General features: G+C 35.0%; 2 long non-coding RNA genes across 2 annotated transcripts; both read right to left on the reverse strand.

Annotated features, from left to right (window-relative positions):
* Nucleotides 1-664: 664 nt before the first annotated feature.
* On the reverse strand, nucleotides 665-4,498 carry LOC135152708 (uncharacterized). The gene is made up of 3 exons (XR_010292162.1): nucleotides 3,906-4,498; nucleotides 1,904-2,097; nucleotides 665-1,046 (listed from the first exon to the last, which is right to left on the reverse strand). It is a non-coding gene; the product is annotated as an uncharacterized LOC135152708 (long non-coding RNA).
* A 2,548-nt stretch (nucleotides 4,499-7,046) lies between these two features.
* Nucleotides 7,047-10,869, reverse strand: LOC135152706 (uncharacterized). The gene is made up of 3 exons (XR_010292161.1): nucleotides 10,277-10,869; nucleotides 8,286-8,479; nucleotides 7,047-7,428 (listed from the first exon to the last, which is right to left on the reverse strand). It is a non-coding gene; the product is annotated as an uncharacterized LOC135152706 (long non-coding RNA).
* Between the last annotated feature and the right edge of the window lie 9,184 nt (nucleotides 10,870-20,053).

Consider the following 20,053-nt stretch of genomic DNA (forward strand, 5'->3'; position numbering starts at 1 on the left):
GAAGATGGAATCTTTATTTGCCAGTCTAAGTATGTCAGAGATCTTCTAAGGAAGTACAATCTAGAAGACTGTTCACCGGCAAAGACACCCATGGCCACTGCCACTAAGCTTGACCAGGATAAATCTGGTAAGAAAGTTGATATCTCAAGCTATCGAGGTATGATTGGCTCCTTACTCTATCTCACTGCTAGTAGACCAGATATAATGTTTGCAACATGTTTGTGTGCTAGGTTTCAGGCTGATCCTAAGGAATCACATCTTATAGCCGTCAAAAGAATCTTTAGATATCTTAAGGGTACACCTGGCTTAGGTATTTGGTACCCTAAGAATACTGGTTTTGACTTAACCGGCTATACAGATTCTGATTATGCAGGTTGCAGGATTGATAGAAAGAGTACGTCTGGAAGTTGTCAATTTCTAGGACGTCGGTTGGTTTCCTGGTACAGCAAGAAGCAACACTCAGTGTCTACTTCTACTGCTGAAGCTGAGTACATAGCTGCTGGCAGTTGCTGTGCTCAGATTCTCTGGATCAGAAACCAATTAAATGATTATTGTGACAGTCCGAGAATCCGGGGGTCTGGATTCTGACGTCACCACACAAAACCCTTTTTAAAATACTTTTGAAACCTGGTATTTTCATTTAAAGATAATGAAAATCCAAAAGAATTTAAAACTTGAAAACATTTAATAAAAACTTTGAATGAGAACATAAATCAAATGATTTCAAAACCTGAATTTCAAACTTGAAAACCATAATAAGAAAATTTTAAGAGAACATTTAACCCCCAAAACAACAGGATCGCTTCCAGGTTACAGTATTGAAATTAGAATCCACCACTAATACTATACAATATTTCTTACCAAGTCAGATCATCTTCGATAAGAAGAATCACTGTCAACTATTCCAGCTTGCACCAATCTCATCAACTTTCCTCACCACTCCCTGACCACTGGATCCTCAACTCTGTCTCCTCCTCAACTCTGTCTCCTCGCCTAGCATTAGCCTTATCCACAATCTCAATCAATCATCTCATCTTTAAGCTTTTCTAAAATGGTTAAAAGAGAATAGCAAGAGTGAGCAACAATGCTCAGCAAGTAATAATAACAATGAAAGTTCTGAAGTGATATAACAGAAATTCTCGAGTTCAAGATATAAAAAGATTCAACCTGAGTTCACAAATTTAGGTATTGTATAAAAGAATCACAATACCTTGCAGCAATAGAAACCTGAGGAATTCAATCCTTCACAAGAGAATTATTGAATTGGACTATCACATTTTTAATTAAAAACCAAGGTCAGGATGCTGATCAGTCATACCTAACCCCGAGCAGGCCCCGCCATGCTCTATCACTGGATCCAAGGCACTCATTGGCCTAACATGACCACGAATCTGGTCCACAGGTTTATATAAAAACAATAATCCAATTCTCTAATTCAATTCAAGAAGCCAATGCAAATCAACAGAACATCATCATAAATATCATCAACAACAGAATAATTCCAATTCAAACTTTGATAATAATCTATTCATAAATCATGATCCATCATTTCATAAATCACAGTTCAGGAAATCCTCAACTATTCAGTATCCTCCATTATCGGCTAAGCAACTGAATTTAGCCTGCTAAACCAGCATGACAATGGCGGGTTGAATAATCAAGAAGATCCCAATTCATTCAAAGCTCTAACTATCACTGAGCAACACATGCTTCAATGACAATCTGAACTTCGAATTAATTAATAAAACGAAAATTCTTTAGAAACTTGAAGAATAGAAAGAATGGATCTGAACACATGCACTTTTAAATATAAAAAGGGAAGGTACAAATTCTTGCAACAGATACCAAAGGAATGGATCAGAGTATTTGCAATATATCCAAGAGAAAGGTTTAGGATACTTGCCTTAAATCTGACTCCAGTCTCACATCTCTATCTCATCTTTCCACTTTCACAATCTAGGCATCTCGTAATCTCTAGACCATCTCTAGCTATACTCTATTCGCCACTTCGCTTCGCTTACTCAATCATCCCTTATTCGCTTTGCAATACCATTCTGACTTTCTGACGTCTTCGAGCGTACACGTCTCGTCCAAATCCTTTACGAGAATAAGATAATACTATGGTCACTAAACAATATATCGCATATACATATCACGTATATCGATACCCACTTATATACCCCTTTAAACTTATCACATATCACTTAACACGTAATCATGCTTTGACTCTACCATATAGTCAAGTCATATTCCACATAACATATTACCAATCACTTATCATATGAATCCTATCGAAAATCCGACATCATCTCGTCTATTTATTAGACTATCCACCTGTTATCCTATCTCAATCAACAATCAACCAACAAGATCCAATTACTATAATCCATATATTCTTATCCAATATCAATCAACTCACGACACTATGTCATCCAAATCTTTTATCACACGTGTATACTATCATGAATAAACATGTATATCACGTAATCATCAATTAATAGCAATCAAATAACATATACTCACATTGTGCACATTTAACAACAATTATTCACATTCTCGACTCCATCATATTATTATGTCATATTAAAATAGACTTTATAAGCTTTCATCTCTCTTTCGTTTCACTCGATTCCGACTTACGGATCAAAAGATATGCTCAAAACAGTTTTCTCACTCTCCTATCGGCGCATAACACATCCAACCAATAGCAGACAACACACAACACATAAGGTTTCCCATCCCAATTGATCTTAAATCAAGTCTTGGGTTAAAAATGATTTTTCGGGAATTTTCTGGAATTTTTAAACATTTTTCGGAATTAAAATCGATAAAAGAATCACTTTTCGGATAAATAATCAAGTCCCAAATACTTGAAATTGGACTTGAAATCATTCATAAACAATTATCGAGCCTTGAAAATAATTTGGAAAAATATTTTAAAGCTCGAAACTATTTTTCGGAATTTTTAAATCAAAAAGGATTAATTAAATCCAATCAATTAATCAATTAAAATCAATTAATAATTAATTAAAATAATTAATCAATTAATATTTAAATTAATTGACCAATTAAAATAATTAATTATTAATTAAAATTAATTAACAAACTAATTTAGATTTATTTTTGAATAAATAAATAATTAAAAACTATTTTTGGAATTTAAAATAATTAAATAAAACAATTTTATAAAATTAAATCAAAAAGGTTTATTTTGTAAGTTTTTTTTAAAACTTTCTGGCAAGGGTTTAAAGTGTAATTTATAAAAGTATGAGGGGTTATTTTGCCAGAATGAAAACTTTAGGGGAAAAATTGTTTCTTTTTCAAAACTTTGGGGGTCAGTTGGCAGTTTTCCACTGCCACCACCCCCAGCCGCCGGAACGACGCCGGAGACGTCGCCGGAGGCTCCATCGAGCCCAGAACTCGACCACAAGCTGCAGATATACTCTACAGATGTCCAGCAATCCACTCATATTTTCAGATTTCACAAACGCTTCACCAATTTGCCGTAAAATCTGGTTAAAGGTCGGCGCCACCGCCGACTTCTTCGTTTTCCGGCGAACTCGTTTCGCCTCCCTTGAACAAACTGACACCCCTACTCAATTTTACTCTCAACGATCTATTCAATGGTGTGCTTAGCTTCTGCCCAGGTTTAACGAATCAAGATTCCGACCAAACCATGAATTTTCCGGTGACTTTGTTCAAGAACACCAAGAACACCAACTCCAGAATCAAACCCACTTTTCTAAGTGTTATGGAACTCAAAAATCAACATATAATATACCAAAACGACGAGAAAAACATGCTCTACATCATAGAATCATCAAAACAATCAAACAAACACGTTTGCAAAAATTCACTATTTAAATCATATTAATTCGAATCTTAAAGCTTCAATTACTCCCTACCTGTGAATCTCAGGTTGTTTTTGATCATTGATATGGATTCTACTCCTCGATATCTTCGTTTTGGCTATTTGCACGCTTGATTCTGACTCCAATAACGCCTTCAAATCCTCGTTTGATTATGAAGAACACGAAGAACGCCGCTCGGTTTCTCTCGGTATTCGTGCAGAGAAACTGGTGAAATGATTTTACGGGTGAAAATAAGCTCTAGAAAGGGATATTTATATTTACAAATAATTGGTACCCCTTTGGATCGTTTATGGCATGAAAATACGTATTTAATAGCTTTATATTAAGAAAGTGGGGTCCAATCGGTACTAGTTTTCAAGATAATCATCAAAACGGGGCTTTTTAACTCAATTATTGGTCTGCGGGTCCCACTGCAATTATTACATGATAAGGATGATGAAAATATCTCGTTTCACGTTTATCGAGACAAACTGGATAATTATCGACAATTTTAGTACCCGAAAAACTCCGCCGGACCGACTCCAGGGAAATCCGTACTCCGGATCGAAAAAGTCAAAACACGAAAAATGTCCGGAATATTCAAATTAGGCTAAAGGTAAGTTTTGTTGAAACTTCCGGGAAGAAAATTTGCTACCTCGTTACGAGTGGACGGTTTTTACGGAAATCAAATGATTAATCAATAAATATAAATATACGCAATTAAATCCGTAAATCGATTATAAAATCCTCTAACGTTCCATAAATCGATATGAAAATATCCAAATAAACTATATTTTCTCCTGAGCATATAGAAATTGAAATCTCTCAAATACGAACACATACGAGCATTCAGCTCAATAAACTAAATAACACAAAATTCACAAAATTTCATATATTAATCATATAATATCAATAATTAATCATAGCTAATTAACAAACAAATTCACCAATACCACTTAATCCCATAACACATATATTCACATAATATTCCTACAGAATTTTCAAAACAATATATGAAAATCCGTTTTGAAAATACAATCATTCATCAATAACACAATAACCCGGGGTTTAAGTATAAACCTTTGAAAATTCATTAAACTGGAATAAAATATTAAATCTTATTCCTTTCTTTTTAAGAAAATCATTTGTAATATTAATAAAAATATTTTTTTTTTTTTTTTTAAAAATCCGGGTTATTACAATCTACCCTCCTTATAGGGATTCCGTCCTCGGAATCCGAGAAAAAGAAGGAGGACGCATAATCAGTATAATCCATATTAATCCATAGAACAAGTATCATCACAGAGAACTATTCACATAGTCAATTCACTTTTCAATTAAAGCCAACAACAATATTTAGACAAATAGATTTATAATAATCAAATCTAAATTTAATAATATGGGATATTACATTCTACCCCCCTTATAAGGATTCCGCCCTCGGAATCCGCAAAGAGAACTCAAACGTATCACTTATGAGATTCCACTATACACTTCGTAATAACGTATCATCATTCACCTTTGATCGGCCTTGGCATACCTTTAGCTTTAAAGAAATTGGAGAATCAACTTTCACAATTGCAGAATTCATTTCCCAAGAATCAATCTTTGGAAATTTCAGAGGAACAAGATATTTTCAAGGTAGATTACCTTTGAATAAAGGAGTGACTGAGAGATCTACATGATCAACGAACTTGGTGTTGCGTGTCCACATTAGACACTACTAAAGGTTGTTAACCTTCTTGTAATCACAACACACACAAGTGATGGCGTCCCATCCAACTCCTATCACACAGACAGGTATACCTTGTGTCCCCTATAAATAGGGTTGTTCATCCCAATCAAATTGAAGAAATGTCAAGGAATATTAACGAATGTCAAGGAATATCAAAAATATCAAAGAACATCCAAGGATATCAAAGAAGATGAAAGAATATCAAAAAATGTCAAGAAATGTCAAACAATATCAAGGAACATCACTATCTCTTCACAACAAACCTTTATCACACATCTTTACTTTCCAACTCATACCAATAATCAATATCAATGTCATCTTAGAATTTGAGGAATTAAAGATCTCATTTATCAAAACTTTTGTAGAAAAGATATCATGATAATATCTTACTGATGAGAAAACAATCAAAAGAATCTTTAGTTGAAGAGAGGTATTGCCAAGGTCTTCTCAAATTCCCACTCTACTTTACGAAATCGTTATTCGATTTATGTCATCCTTTCAACGTTCTCGATAATCAATCGATTTGACTCGTAATAGCCTCGTAAGATGTCATCGTAGACGTTATCGTCCGTAATAACTCTGGCCCATGTAGTTTACATTCTTCTACTTTATCCCAGTTGCCCTTGAAATCCATAGCACAAACACGTAACGTATCTTCGATTGTCTGGATCATCAACCTGTGGGTTATGGGCCCACCTTGATGCCATTTGAAATCCCGATTAGCTCGAAGCGTTGTCGTCGAGGACTAACGTTCTAACTTACTCGTAGACATCATCTCTAATAACTGGACTCAATTCCACGTACTCTCTATCATTCACTTCTCACCTATCAACCAATCTCTCCTTCTAATCCAATACAACTCATATCTTACACTTACTCTTCATATCTTCACTCAAAACAATATACATCTTCCAAATATCTGACATGGTCAACATACTATGAACCATGCATCTTTATCATTTTCAAATCAATACAATAGACCATTTTCAACTATGCAGTATAGTCAGAATACTCTGAACTCTGCATTTTCACCATTCTCAACTCAATCATTCACTATCAAATTCTTCCATATAGGTCTAATACTGACCTTTCACACAATTCATCATCTCAATTCGTCAACATATTAGAAATCCTATGTCTAAACTTAAGAATCAAAATCTCTCTAAACCTATACACTCAATTTAATCGTCTAACCAGATTCTATACCTCCATCACATCTCTAGACTATCTCTAAATAGTCTCACAATACCTCTATACGAGGTCACCCAACATTCCTCATCAATAGAACTTAAAACTATAATCTATATTCAAATTCCAATAACTTGTAACCTGTTGCTCTGATACCAACTGTGACAGTCCGAGAATCCGGGGGTCTGGATTCTGACGTCACCACACAAAACCCTTTTTAAAATACTTTTGAAACCTGGTATTTTCATTTAAAGATAATGAAAATCCAAAAGAATTTAAAACTTGAAAACATTTAATAAAAACTTTGAATGAGAACATAAATCAAATGATTTCAAAACCTGAATTTCAAACTTGAAAACCATAATAAGAAAATTTTAAGAGAACATTTAACCCCCAAAACAACAGGATCGCTTCCAGGTTACAGTATTGAAATTAGAATCCACCACTAATACTATACAATATTTCTTACCAAGTCAGATCATCTTCGATAAGAAGAATCACTGTCAACTATTCCAGCTTGCACCAATCTCATCAACTTTCCTCACCACTCCCTGACCACTGGATCCTCAACTCTGTCTCCTCCTCAACTCTGTCTCCTCGCCTAGCATTAGCCTTATCCACAATCTCAATCAATCATCTCATCTTTAAGCTTTTCTGAAATGGTTAAAAGAGAATAGCAAGAGTGAGCAACAATGCTCAGCAAGTAATAATAACAATGAAAGTTCTGAAGTGATATAACAGAAATTCTCGAGTTCAAGATATAAAAAGATTCAACCTGAGTTCACAAATTTAGGTATTGTATAAAAGAATCACAATACCTTGCAGCAATAGAAACCTGAGGAATTCAATCCTTCACAAGAGAATTATTGAATTGGACTATCACATTTTTAATTAAAAACCAAGGTCAGGATGCTGATCAGTCATACCTAACCCCGAGCAGGCCCCGCCATGCTCTATCACTGGATCCAAGGCACTCATTGGCCTAACATGACCACGAATCTGGTCCACAGGTTTATATAAAAACAATAATCCAATTCTCTAATTCAATTCAAGAAGCCAATGCAAATCAACAGAACATCATCATAAATATCATCAACAACAGAATAATTCCAATTCAAACTTTGATAATAATCTATTCATAAATCATGATCCATCATTTCATAAATCACAGTTCAGGAAATCCTCAACTATTCAGTATCCTCCATTATCGGCTAAGCAACTGAATTTAGCCTGCTAAACCAGCATGACAATGGCGGGTTGAATAATCAAGAAGATCCCAATTCATTCAAAGCTCTAACTATCACTGAGCAACACATGCTTCAATGACAATCTGAACTTCGAATTAATTAATAAAACGAAAATTCTTTAGAAACTTGAAGAATAGAAAGAATGGATCTGAACACATGCACTTTTAAATATAAAAAGGGAAGGTACAAATTCTTGCAACAGATACCAAAGGAATGGATCAGAGTATTTGCAATATATCCAAGAGAAAGGTTTAGGATACTTGCCTTAAATCTGACTCCAGTCTCACATCTCTATCTCATCTTTCCACTTTCACAATCTAGGCATCTCGTAATCTCTAGACCATCTCTAGCTATACTCTATTCGCCACTTCGCTTCGCTTACTCAATCATCCCTTATTCGCTTTGCAATACCATTCTGACTTTCTGACGTCTTCGAGCGTACACGTCTCGTCCAAATCCTTTACGAGAATAAGATAATACTATGGTCACTAAACAATATATCGCATATACATATCACGTATATCGATACCCACTTATATACCCCTTTAAACTTATCACATATCACTTAACACGTAATCATGCTTTGACTCTACCATATAGTCAAGTCATATTCCACATAACATATTACCAATCACTTATCATATGAATCCTATCGAAAATCCGACATCATCTCGTCTATTTATTAGACTATCCACCTGTTATCCTATCTCAATCAACAATCAACCAACAAGATCCAATTACTATAATCCATATATTCTTATCCAATATCAATCAACTCACGACACTATGTCATCCAAATCTTTTATCACACGTGTATACTATCATGAATAAACATGTATATCACGTAATCATCAATTAATAGCAATCAAATAACATATACTCACATTGTGCACATTTAACAACAATTATTCACATTCTCGACTCCATCATATTATTATGTCATATTAAAATAGACTTTATAAGCTTTCATCTCTCTTTCGTTTCACTCGATTCCGACTTACGGATCAAAAGATATGCTCAAAACAGTTTTCTCACTCTCCTATCGGCGCATAACACATCCAACCAATAGCAGACAACACACAACACATAAGGTTTCCCATCCCAATTGATCTTAAATCAAGTCTTGGGTTAAAAATGATTTTTCGGGAATTTTCTGGAATTTTTAAACATTTTTCGGAATTAAAATCGATAAAAGAATCACTTTTCGGATAAATAATCAAGTCCCAAATACTTGAAATTGGACTTGAAATCATTCATAAACAATTATCGAGCCTTGAAAATAATTTGGAAAAATATTTTAAAGCTCGAAACTATTTTTCGGAATTTTTAAATCAAAAAGGATTAATTAAATCCAATCAATTAATCAATTAAAATCAATTAATAATTAAATAAAATAATTAATCAATTAATATTTAAATTAATTGACCAATTAAAATAATTAATTATTAATTAAAATTAATTAACAAACTAATTTAGATTTATTTTTGAATAAATAAATAATTAAAAACTATTTTTGGAATTTAAAATAATTAAATAAAACAATTTTATAAAATTAAATCAAAAAGGTTTATTTTGTAAGTTTTTTTTTTAACTTTCTGGCAAGGGTTTAAAGTGTAATTTATAAAAGTATGAGGGGTTATTTTGCCAGAATGAAAACTTTAGGGGAAAAATTGTTTCTTTTTCAAAACTTTGGGGGTCAGTTGGCAGTTTTCCACTGCCACCACCCCCAGCCGCCGGAGACGTCGCCGGAGGCTCCATCGAGCCCAGAACTCGACCACAAGCTGCAGATATACTCTACAGATGTCCAGCAATCCACTCATATTTTCAGATTTCACAAACGCTTCACCAATTTGCCGTAAAATCTGGTTAAAGGTCGGCGCCACCGCCGACTTCTTCGTTTTCCGGCGAACTCGTTTCGCCTCCCTTGAACAAACTGACACCCCTACTCAATTTTACTCTCAACGATCTATTCAATGGTGTGCTTAGCTTCTGCCCAGGTTTAACGAATCAAGATTCCGACCAAACCATGAATTTTCCGGTGACTTTGTTCAAGAACACCAAGAACACCAACTCCAGAATCAAACCCACTTTTCTAAGTGTTATGGAACTCAAAAATCAACATATAATATACCAAAACGACGAGAAAAACATGCTCTACATCATAGAATCATCAAAACAATCAAACAAACACGTTTGCAAAAATTCACTATTTAAATCATATTAATTCGAATCTTAAAGCTTCAATTACTCCCTACCTGTGAATCTCAGGTTGTTTTTGATCATTGATATGGATTCTACTCCTCGATATCTTCGTTTTGGCTATTTGCACGCTTGATTCTGACTCCAATAACGCCTTCAAATCCTCGTTTGATTATGAAGAACACGAAGAACGCCGCTCGGTTTCTCTCGGTATTCGTGCAGAGAAACTGGTGAAATGATTTTACGGGTGAAAATAAGCTCTAGAAAGGGATATTTATATTTACAAATAATTGGTACCCCTTTGGATCGTTTATGGCATGAAAATACGTATTTAATAGCTTTATATTAAGAAAGTGGGGTCCAATCGGTACTAGTTTTCAAGATAATCATCAAAACGGGGCTTTTTAACTCAATTATTGGTCTGCGGGTCCCACTGCAATTATTACATGATAAGGATGATGAAAATATCTCGTTTCACGTTTATCGAGACAAACTGGATAATTATCGACAATTTTAGTACCCGAAAAACTCCGCCGGACCGACTCCAGGGAAATCCGTACTCCGGATCGAAAAAGTCAAAACACGAAAAATGTCCGGAATATTCAAATTAGGCTAAAGGTAAGTTTTGTTGAAACTTCCGGGAAGAAAATTTGCTACCTCGTTACGAGTGGACGGTTTTTACGGAAATCAAATGATTAATCAATAAATATAAATATACGCAATTAAATCCGTAAATCGATTATAAAATCCTCTAACGTTCCATAAATCGATATGAAAATATCCAAATAAACTATATTTTCTCCTGAGCATATAGAAATTGAAATCTCTCAAATACGAACACATACGAGCATTCAGCTCAATAAACTAAATAACACAAAATTCACAAAATTTCATATATTAATCATATAATATCAATAATTAATCATAGCTAATTAACAAACAAATTCACCAATACCACTTAATCCCATAACACATATATTCACATAATATTCCTACAGAATTTTCAAAACAATATATGAAAATCCGTTTTGAAAATACAATCATTCATCAATAACACAATAACCCGGGGTTTAAGTATAAACCTTTGAAAATTCATTAAACTGGAATAAAATATTAAATCTTATTCCTTTCTTTTTAAGAAAATCATTTGTAATATTAATAAAAATATTTTTTTTTTTTTTTTTAAAAATCCGGGTTATTACAATCTACCCTCCTTATAGGGATTCCGTCCTCGGAATCCGAGAAAAAGAAGGAGGACGCATAATCAGTATAATCCATATTAATCCATAGAACAAGTATCATCACAGAGAACTATTCACATAGTCAATTCACTTTTCAATTAAAGCCAACAACAATATTTAGACAAATAGATTTATAATAATCAAATCTAAATTTAATAATATGGGATATTACATTCTACCCCCCTTATAAGGATTCCGCCCTCGGAATCCGCAAAGAGAACTCAAACGTATCACTTATGAGATTCCACTATACACTTCGTAATAACGTATCATCATTCACCTTTGATCGGCCTTGGCATACCTTTAGCTTTAAAGAAATTGGAGAATCAACTTTCACAATTGCAGAATTCATTTCCCAAGAATCAATCTTTGGAAATTTCAGAGGAACAAGATATTTTCAAGGTAGATTACCTTTGAATAAAGGAGTGACTGAGAGATCTACATGATCAACGAACTTGGTGTTGCGTGTCCACATTAGACACTACTAAAGGTTGTTAACCTTCTTGTAATCACAACACACACAAGTGATGGCGTCCCATCCAACTCCTATCACACAGACAGGTATACCTTGTGTCCCCTATAAATAGGGTTGTTCATCCCAATCAAATTGAAGAAATGTCAAGGAATATTAACGAATGTCAAGGAATATCAAAAATATCAAAGAACATCCAAGGATATCAAAGAAGATGAAAGAATATCAAAAAATGTCAAGAAATGTCAAACAATATCAAGGAACATCACTATCTCTTCACAACAAACCTTTATCACACATCTTTACTTTCCAACTCATACCAATAATCAATATCAATGTCATCTTAGAATTTGAGGAATTAAAGATCTCATTTATCAAAACTTTTGTAGAAAAGATATCATGATAATATCTTACTGATGAGAAAACAATCAAAAGAATCTTTAGTTGAAGAGAGGTATTGCCAAGGTCTTCTCAAATTCCCACTCTACTTTACGAAATCGTTATTCGATTTATGTCATCCTTTCAACGTTCTCGATAATCAATCGATTTGACTCGTAATAGCCTCGTAAGATGTCATCGTAGACGTTATCGTCCGTATATATTATGTGTATTAGATTTTTGATTAAATGTGCAAAAAGTTTTATTGTTTTTAATTAATCAAAAATCGTAATATTCTATTTTACTTTATTAATACTCTGTTTTATAAGCTCGGTATGACTTTTCAAAAGAAAGTCATACCGACTATAGCGTATTCCTCAATCTTCACTGCTTCGGTATGACATTATTTAATAATGTCATACCGTGTTTGATTGGTCATACCGCACTTCAAAGTTTGTCATACTCACTCGTTCGGTATGAAATTTCTTTATTAAGTCATACCGACCATTCAAAAGTCGTATGACTTAACTAAAGAAAGTCATACCTATTCTCCACTTCATCTCCCTCACTTACACGCATACTGCCATTGTTCTTGCTCGATTCTTTTTCAAGTTTTTGCGATAAAACTTGCTAATTTCGTTTATTCCAAGTCTAAAAAGCTTGCTGGTTACTCCTAATCGTGTTTCTAAGTCGAATTGCTGCCGGATTTTTTTTAAAGTTTGAAACCCATTTCACCGAGTTCACCGAGTTCGACTGAGTCAAGGGTTTTATCACCGATTTTGAACGATTCTCGACTGGGTTTGTAAGTCATTTGCAGTGTGTTATCCGTTTTGGTCGATTTGAGGTGATTTGGATCAACTGATTTGAAACCCCTTTTCGTGGAATTCGACATTAGGGTTTTTAAAGCCAAATTGGGGATTGTTTGGATTAATTGGAGTTTAAGGCAGTGTTTGGAACTTTGATTAGCCATTTTAAGTTTAATTAAATTTTAATTCGTATTTATTCATATAAATCGAATTATTAATTAATTAACTAATTGATATTTAATTATTAATTGAAATTTGTGAGAAATTTGAAAATTATTATTTTATTTGAAAAATTCTCACTTAATTCAATTTTTAATTCTAAGAATGGCCGGTCGCTTTGTTATCGAGGAGACTAATTTGAATGGATTTTTCGACCCCGAGGCCAGTTTGGCTCGATTTAGACCGTGGGTCCGGTTTCTGAATAGCCAGTCGCTCGTCAGCACTGCTATTACAGCTCATGCAGACCTCCAGATACAACCAATTCAGGACTTCTACTCGACAGCCCTGAATACTACGTTGTTGGATAATCATCGGGTTTCTGGAGATTTACACGGAGGACGTACGATTACTATCAGCACTGATGATGTGAATCGGATTTTGGGGTTTCCCAGGGAGAATTTTGCTGAACTCCCTACCGAAGCTGAACTCTCCAATTTCTTCGAGACAATCTTATATCAGGGAGAGATCAATTTGCCTAGAATGTTGAAAGGCAATCTGAAGCCTGAGTGGGATCTTTTCTTCGACACTTTGGCTAAAGTGTTTGCTCCGACCACTCGCAAGAACTTTAATGTAATAACCTCGCTGCTTCAGAAAATTGGGTTCAGCATTGTTTATAATCGTCGGATTAACTTTGGAAAGCTTATTCTGCAAGCTATTCTCTCCAAGTTAGGGCCCCTTAGGAACAGATCTGTTGAACAGAATGCAAAGGTTTCCTGTTTCTATCCAAGGTTTATTATGCTGTTTCTAAATGATAAGATGACTGACGCTGAGAAGGAACACTACTCCAACTCTCCTGTGGCACAAGTTCCTCGTGCCTGCACCAAACTTATGACTCAGTTGGATAATAAGAACAAATTTGCAGCCATTCCACTAATCACCACTCCTCACATGCTCCAAATGTTCAATGCTCCTCTTCAACCGTATCAACTTCAAGTGGCTCATCCACCACAACCTCAGCAACAGCAGCAGCAGCAGCAACCTCAAGAACCTCAACCCCTGCAGACTCAACAACCTACACAACACCATCAACAACAACTTCTACAACAACAACAACAGCAGCATTCACCTCAACAATCCCAAGAAGCACAATCTTCACACCACTCATCCAACCAATCATCATATCACTCCCCCATCCATCAAACAGAACAATCTAACCCTTCATTTGAAGATCAAACTTTGGATTATGATCTCTTCGAGCATCAACCATCTTCATCTGAACCTCTCCCACACCAAACACAATCCCAAATCATCCCACAAACACAATCTACCTCACAACCCCTACCCTCTGACTCTCCTATCAATCCAGAGCTGCAGTCCTTCCGTCAGGACCTACAGGTAGCTCAGGTACTTTCTAATTTATCATCTAATTTTAATGTTGATACGTCAGATTATGGTTGTGATTTTGTTTGTGACCTTGATTTTGTTTTCCAGCCTACCAGCAATGAACCTGACAACACACAGGTTCATAACCTAGCTGAAGATTCTCTTCAACAAATATTCGTTTCTCCAAACACATCAACCAACACTTCAATGCAACCTGTTCGTAAAGTTGCGAGGAAACGGAGTTCGAGTAGTTTAATGAATAAACCCACAGCTCTGTCTCCCTCAAAGAAGCAAAGGGTGGAAACCTTGGAGACAACTGTAGCCTCATCTGTGCCTTCCCAACAAGGCTCAGATTTTGATATGGCAGATAAACAGTCTCTGGACCCATTCTCTCTACAGGATGTGGCCATTGAAATTGACCGTCCGGCCGCGGTAACTTGTACAGAGTCAAGCACTGCGCTAGCACTCACGCTAGTGCCAGACCAAACAGATACACAGGTTACTATGTTTACTGAGTGCACAGATTTTCAAAATCAATGTATTATTTATGAAAACTTTGCTGATCTCCCTTTATTTTCTGATCAGGCGGAACTTGGCAGCGTGCAAGTTAATCTGCCCTCACAGGCGTCCGGAGGACAATTTGTTCCTCCACTACCTTTGAACCCATCTCAGGGGACATTGGTAGTATATACAGGTACAGCGGGAAGAGTGAATGAACAGAGTGATGTAAGGCAAACACCGAGCGATACACATGCACGTGAGGCTAGTGAAACAGCTTTGAGTGTACGTGAGGTGAGCGCACACACTAACCCTGCTCTGTTTGAGGAACAAATGGCAAAGCTAAGAGCTGAGCTTGCCAGAATGATTGCTGAGAACGAGAAGCTCAAGGGTGCACAGTTGGTGACCCTGCAACAGAAAACTGAGGAAAGGCCATCCAGTTCTTACAGGGATGAGCTTAAAGAGGAAATCCATGACTTGGCTGTTGAAATGAGGTCTAATCATGAGCTTTACATGTGGCGCCCTCCAAACCCGGGTCAGAAGTTTGGGGTCCACACCATAATATAACCTGTAATTAATAATATAATATATGCAGTGACCCTTAACTGTCCATGGATCGCAACAGGTTAAAGTATAAAACAAGCCACAACATAACTTTAGTTATTACAAACCCAAATCCCAAAATATAAACTTAAATCTTACAAGCTTACACGTCATTTGTGTCTCATTATTCAAACTAATACATATAGCAAAAGTCAAGTGCTGCCGATAGCTCTCTCCATCTCTCAGCCTGGAATCCTGGCCTTACCACTAGCCTGCGGATCATCGTTACCAACCTTCTCTGCTTTCACTGGAAAGAACATAGAGTTTCGCAAGAGTGAGCTAACAAGCTCAGCAAGTATAACAATATCCATTTAAACATTTATCAAAAGATGATGGAAGTCAGTATTTAAGAGAATCAATCTCAATATCAAAGTTTCTTTTTAGAACTTCAATTAGAATTGGATATTAAATTTTATTTTTAAAAACCAAAGGTTAGGCTGCTGATCAGTCAGACACTAACCCCGAGCAGGCCCCGCCATGCTCGTTTACTGGATCCAAGGCACACATTGGCCTAAAGTGACCACTCATCTGGTCTGACCATTCATTTGGTCCATTTAAGAAAACTATCCAATTCTATTATAAATCAGAATAAGTAGCAACATGATTCAATAAACAGAATTAATAATAACATGATGAAATTTAGAAGCAGAAACAGAATACAATTCAGGAGTATCTTCAAATTATTCCAAAATAAGAATCAGGAATAATTCCACGAGTCAAGGAATCAGATATAGCATATCTGGATTTCAAGTGAACAATAATCATGGTTTGTGTGGAAGAAGGTCTCTGGTTTTATTAAAAGATCCACATGTCAAAGGGTGTTTTCAAATCCAAAGAAGTTAGGTTATTGAAAAGGAATAAGCAATTATGGGGTATATGGTGTTTCAAGTATGATTGACTTCCGGTCAATTGGTTTGGATAGCAAAGGTGTGTCAAAACATTGAAATAAGGTTCATAGGGTAGTTATAAAAAAAATCTCAAGGTTTGAAGGTTTACAATTGAATAAGGTTTCCAAAATAGATATCAAAGAATCAAGTTAAGGCTCAAGAATCAATAAATGAATAGTCCAAGTGATAGTCAAAGAATCTGGTTGATGGTTTAAGAATCGATGAATTAAACAATTCATGATATGGCTCATTAAGTGTCATGAGTGAATTAGAAAGCTCGCAAAGCAATCACATCAAGGATCATATATATATATTTGAAGGAAAGTACCAAGGAAACTTGCCTTATACTGACGATTTCAAATTTCAATCGCTCCTGCTCGTTATACTATTCTATATCCACTTGCTTTCCCCCTTTTATTACGCCTCGCTTCTCTGCTAATCATCACAACTAATTATCAATAGGTGATCTCATACTATTCTCATCATCTTACATTCGAAACGGGCTTCTATCTACCCTTCGTTTCACCCAAATCCGATTTACGGATCAAAAGATATGTCAAAAACAATTTTATATCAATCACGTAGACACATAACATGTCAATTAGATAGCACATAGCACATATCACATAAAATATTTAATACAATATATTTTTCAAAAGAAGTTTGAAGTCAAACGGATTTTTCTGGTATTTATTATGAATTTTTAAACATTTTTCGGAATTAAAACGGGTCAAAGAACCATTTATAAATAAATAATCCATTTCTGGATACTCGAAAACACATCCGAAATCATTTGAAATCAATTAACGAGCTTCAATCATATTTTAGAATAATATTTTAAAGCTCGAAACTATTTTTCGGAATTTTAAAATCATTTAAAATTATTTAAAATAATTAAATCTAATTAATAAATCAATTAAAATCAATTAATAATTAATTAAAACAATTAATCAATTAATAATTAAATTAATTGACTAATTATAATAATTAATTACTAATTAAAATTAATTAATAAATTAAATCAGATTTATTTTTGAATTAATAAATATTTAAAAACTATTTTTGAAAATAATTAAATCATTTTCGAAATAAAAATAATTTAAAATAAATCAGTTTTTAAAAGTTTTAAAACTTCAGGGTTTAAACTGCAAAGTTTTGAAAATAGAAGGTTCAGAATGCCAGAAATGAAACTACGGTGGGAAAACTTCACCACCCCCAGAACTTGGGTGACTAAACGGCAATTTGCCGCCGTTGTCACCCCCGATCGCCGGAAAACACCCCAGGGATGCCAGAACTTCATCATAAACTGCAGATCGGACCTACTCGATGCCAGGAACTTGTTACAACCAACCAATTAAGCAATAGGTTCGTGATTTGGCCGGAATAACTCGAAGAAGTTCGCCGTCGCCGGCGAAACTTCTCCTCGTCGATTCGTCCAAACCATGAACCTCACCCTACTTTTGAGACCACCATTCGACTCCTCTAAACCTCCCCAATCCATTCCACACTTCAATTTACACATGTACCTCCAGAATAACAAACCCCCAATTTCCAATTGAAAACATTCAAACGGCTATAAACCCTAGTTTCTAATTCGAACAATTAAACTCAATTTTGAACATGTTATTGAACTCCAAATCATGCATATGATATACCAAAATGATCAGGAGAACATTATCTACAACATACAAGCAACAAATCACATGAACAACTTCAAAATCAAAAAGCCCTAATTTAAGCTTATTTATTTCGAATTTAAATCTCAAAATCCACACCCACCTGATGTTGCTGCACTGATTTTGATGCTAGATTATGATTCTACTTGTTGAAACCTTCAATTTGAGTCCTTGAACACCAAAATCCGAGTCCGATAACGCGTCCAAATCCTCGTTTGAATCTCAAGAACACGAAGAACTCTCTCGGGAATTTCTCGGTTTTAACTGGTTTTATGATTTTCGTAATGAAATAAAGTACGGTTAAGTATATTTATACTTATGAATAATTAGTACCCCTTTGGATCATATATGGCATGAAAATACAATGTTTAATAGCTTTATACTAATAAAACGGGTCCAATCGGTACCGGTTTTCGAGATAATCATCAAAACGAGGCTTTTTAATCCGTCATTAGTATGCGGGCCCCACTGTCATTATGACAAGATAAGGATGAGAATAAAATATTGTATTTCACGTTTATCGAGACAACTAGATAATTATCTAATACCGAAAAACTCCGCCGGACCGACTCCGGAACAAACCGTACTCCGGATCGAAAAAGTCGAAACATGAAAAATGTCCGGAATGTTCAAATTAAGCTAAAGGTGAATTTTGTTGAAATTTTCGGGAAGTAAAATCTCGGTACCGTTGTAGGTTGACGGTTTTCGAAGAAATCAAAATAATTAATAATTAATTAAAATATACATAATTAAATCCGTAAATCAAATATAAAATCATCGGACAATACATAAATCGATATGAAAATATCTAAATAAACTATATTTTGTACTGAACATATAAAAATTGATATTCCTTAAAATTACTCAGAAATTCATAACTAAATTAATAAAACAGGAACCAATTAATTCACAGAATTTCATATAAAATTCATATAATATTCATTAATCATTCAAATAATTACACGAATAATCCCAGATGTTACATCCTTCCCCCCTTAAAAGGATTCTGTCCTCAGAATCATTTAGGTAAACAAATGAGGGTACTTTTCACGCATATCACTTTCTAATTCCCAGGTTGACTCTTCAACCTTTGGGTTTCTCCACAACACTCTTACTAATTTCACTACCTTGTTTCTTAACACCTTCTCTTTTCTATCTAAGATTTCCACTGGTACTTCTACATACGATAAATCCGCCTCGAGTTCTACCGGCTCATATTCTATCACATGCTTTGAATCTGGATTATACTTCTTGAGCATCGATACATGAAAGACGTTATGAATGTGCTCCATTTGCGGGGGTAACGCCAATTCGTATGCTACTTTGCCTACCCGTCTCAAGATTTCAAATGGCCCCACGTATCGGGGACTCAGCTTGCCTTTCTTTCCAAATCTGGATAGTCCTTTCCATGGTGACACCTTCAGTAACACCGCTTCTCCGTCTTCAAACTCTACGTTCTTCCGGAATTGATCTGCATAATTTCGTTGACGACTCTGTGCTGCAATTAGTCGTTTCTGAATAATTTCAACTACTTCCTTTGTTTGCTGTACTAATTTCGGTCCCAATACCTTGCGTTCTCCGACTTCATCCCAATATACTGGTGATCGACATTTACGTCCGTAAAGAGCTTCATAAGGAGGCATCCCAATACTTGCGTGATAACTATTATTGTATGCAAATTCCACTAAAGGTAGATGCTCATCCCAATTGCCTTTGAAATCGATTGCACA

The sequence above is a fragment of the Daucus carota genome, chromosome 1, assembly GCF_001625215.2.
Source record: "Daucus carota subsp. sativus chromosome 1, DH1 v3.0, whole genome shotgun sequence".
Classification (NCBI taxonomy): Eukaryota; Viridiplantae; Streptophyta; class Magnoliopsida; order Apiales; family Apiaceae; genus Daucus; species Daucus carota.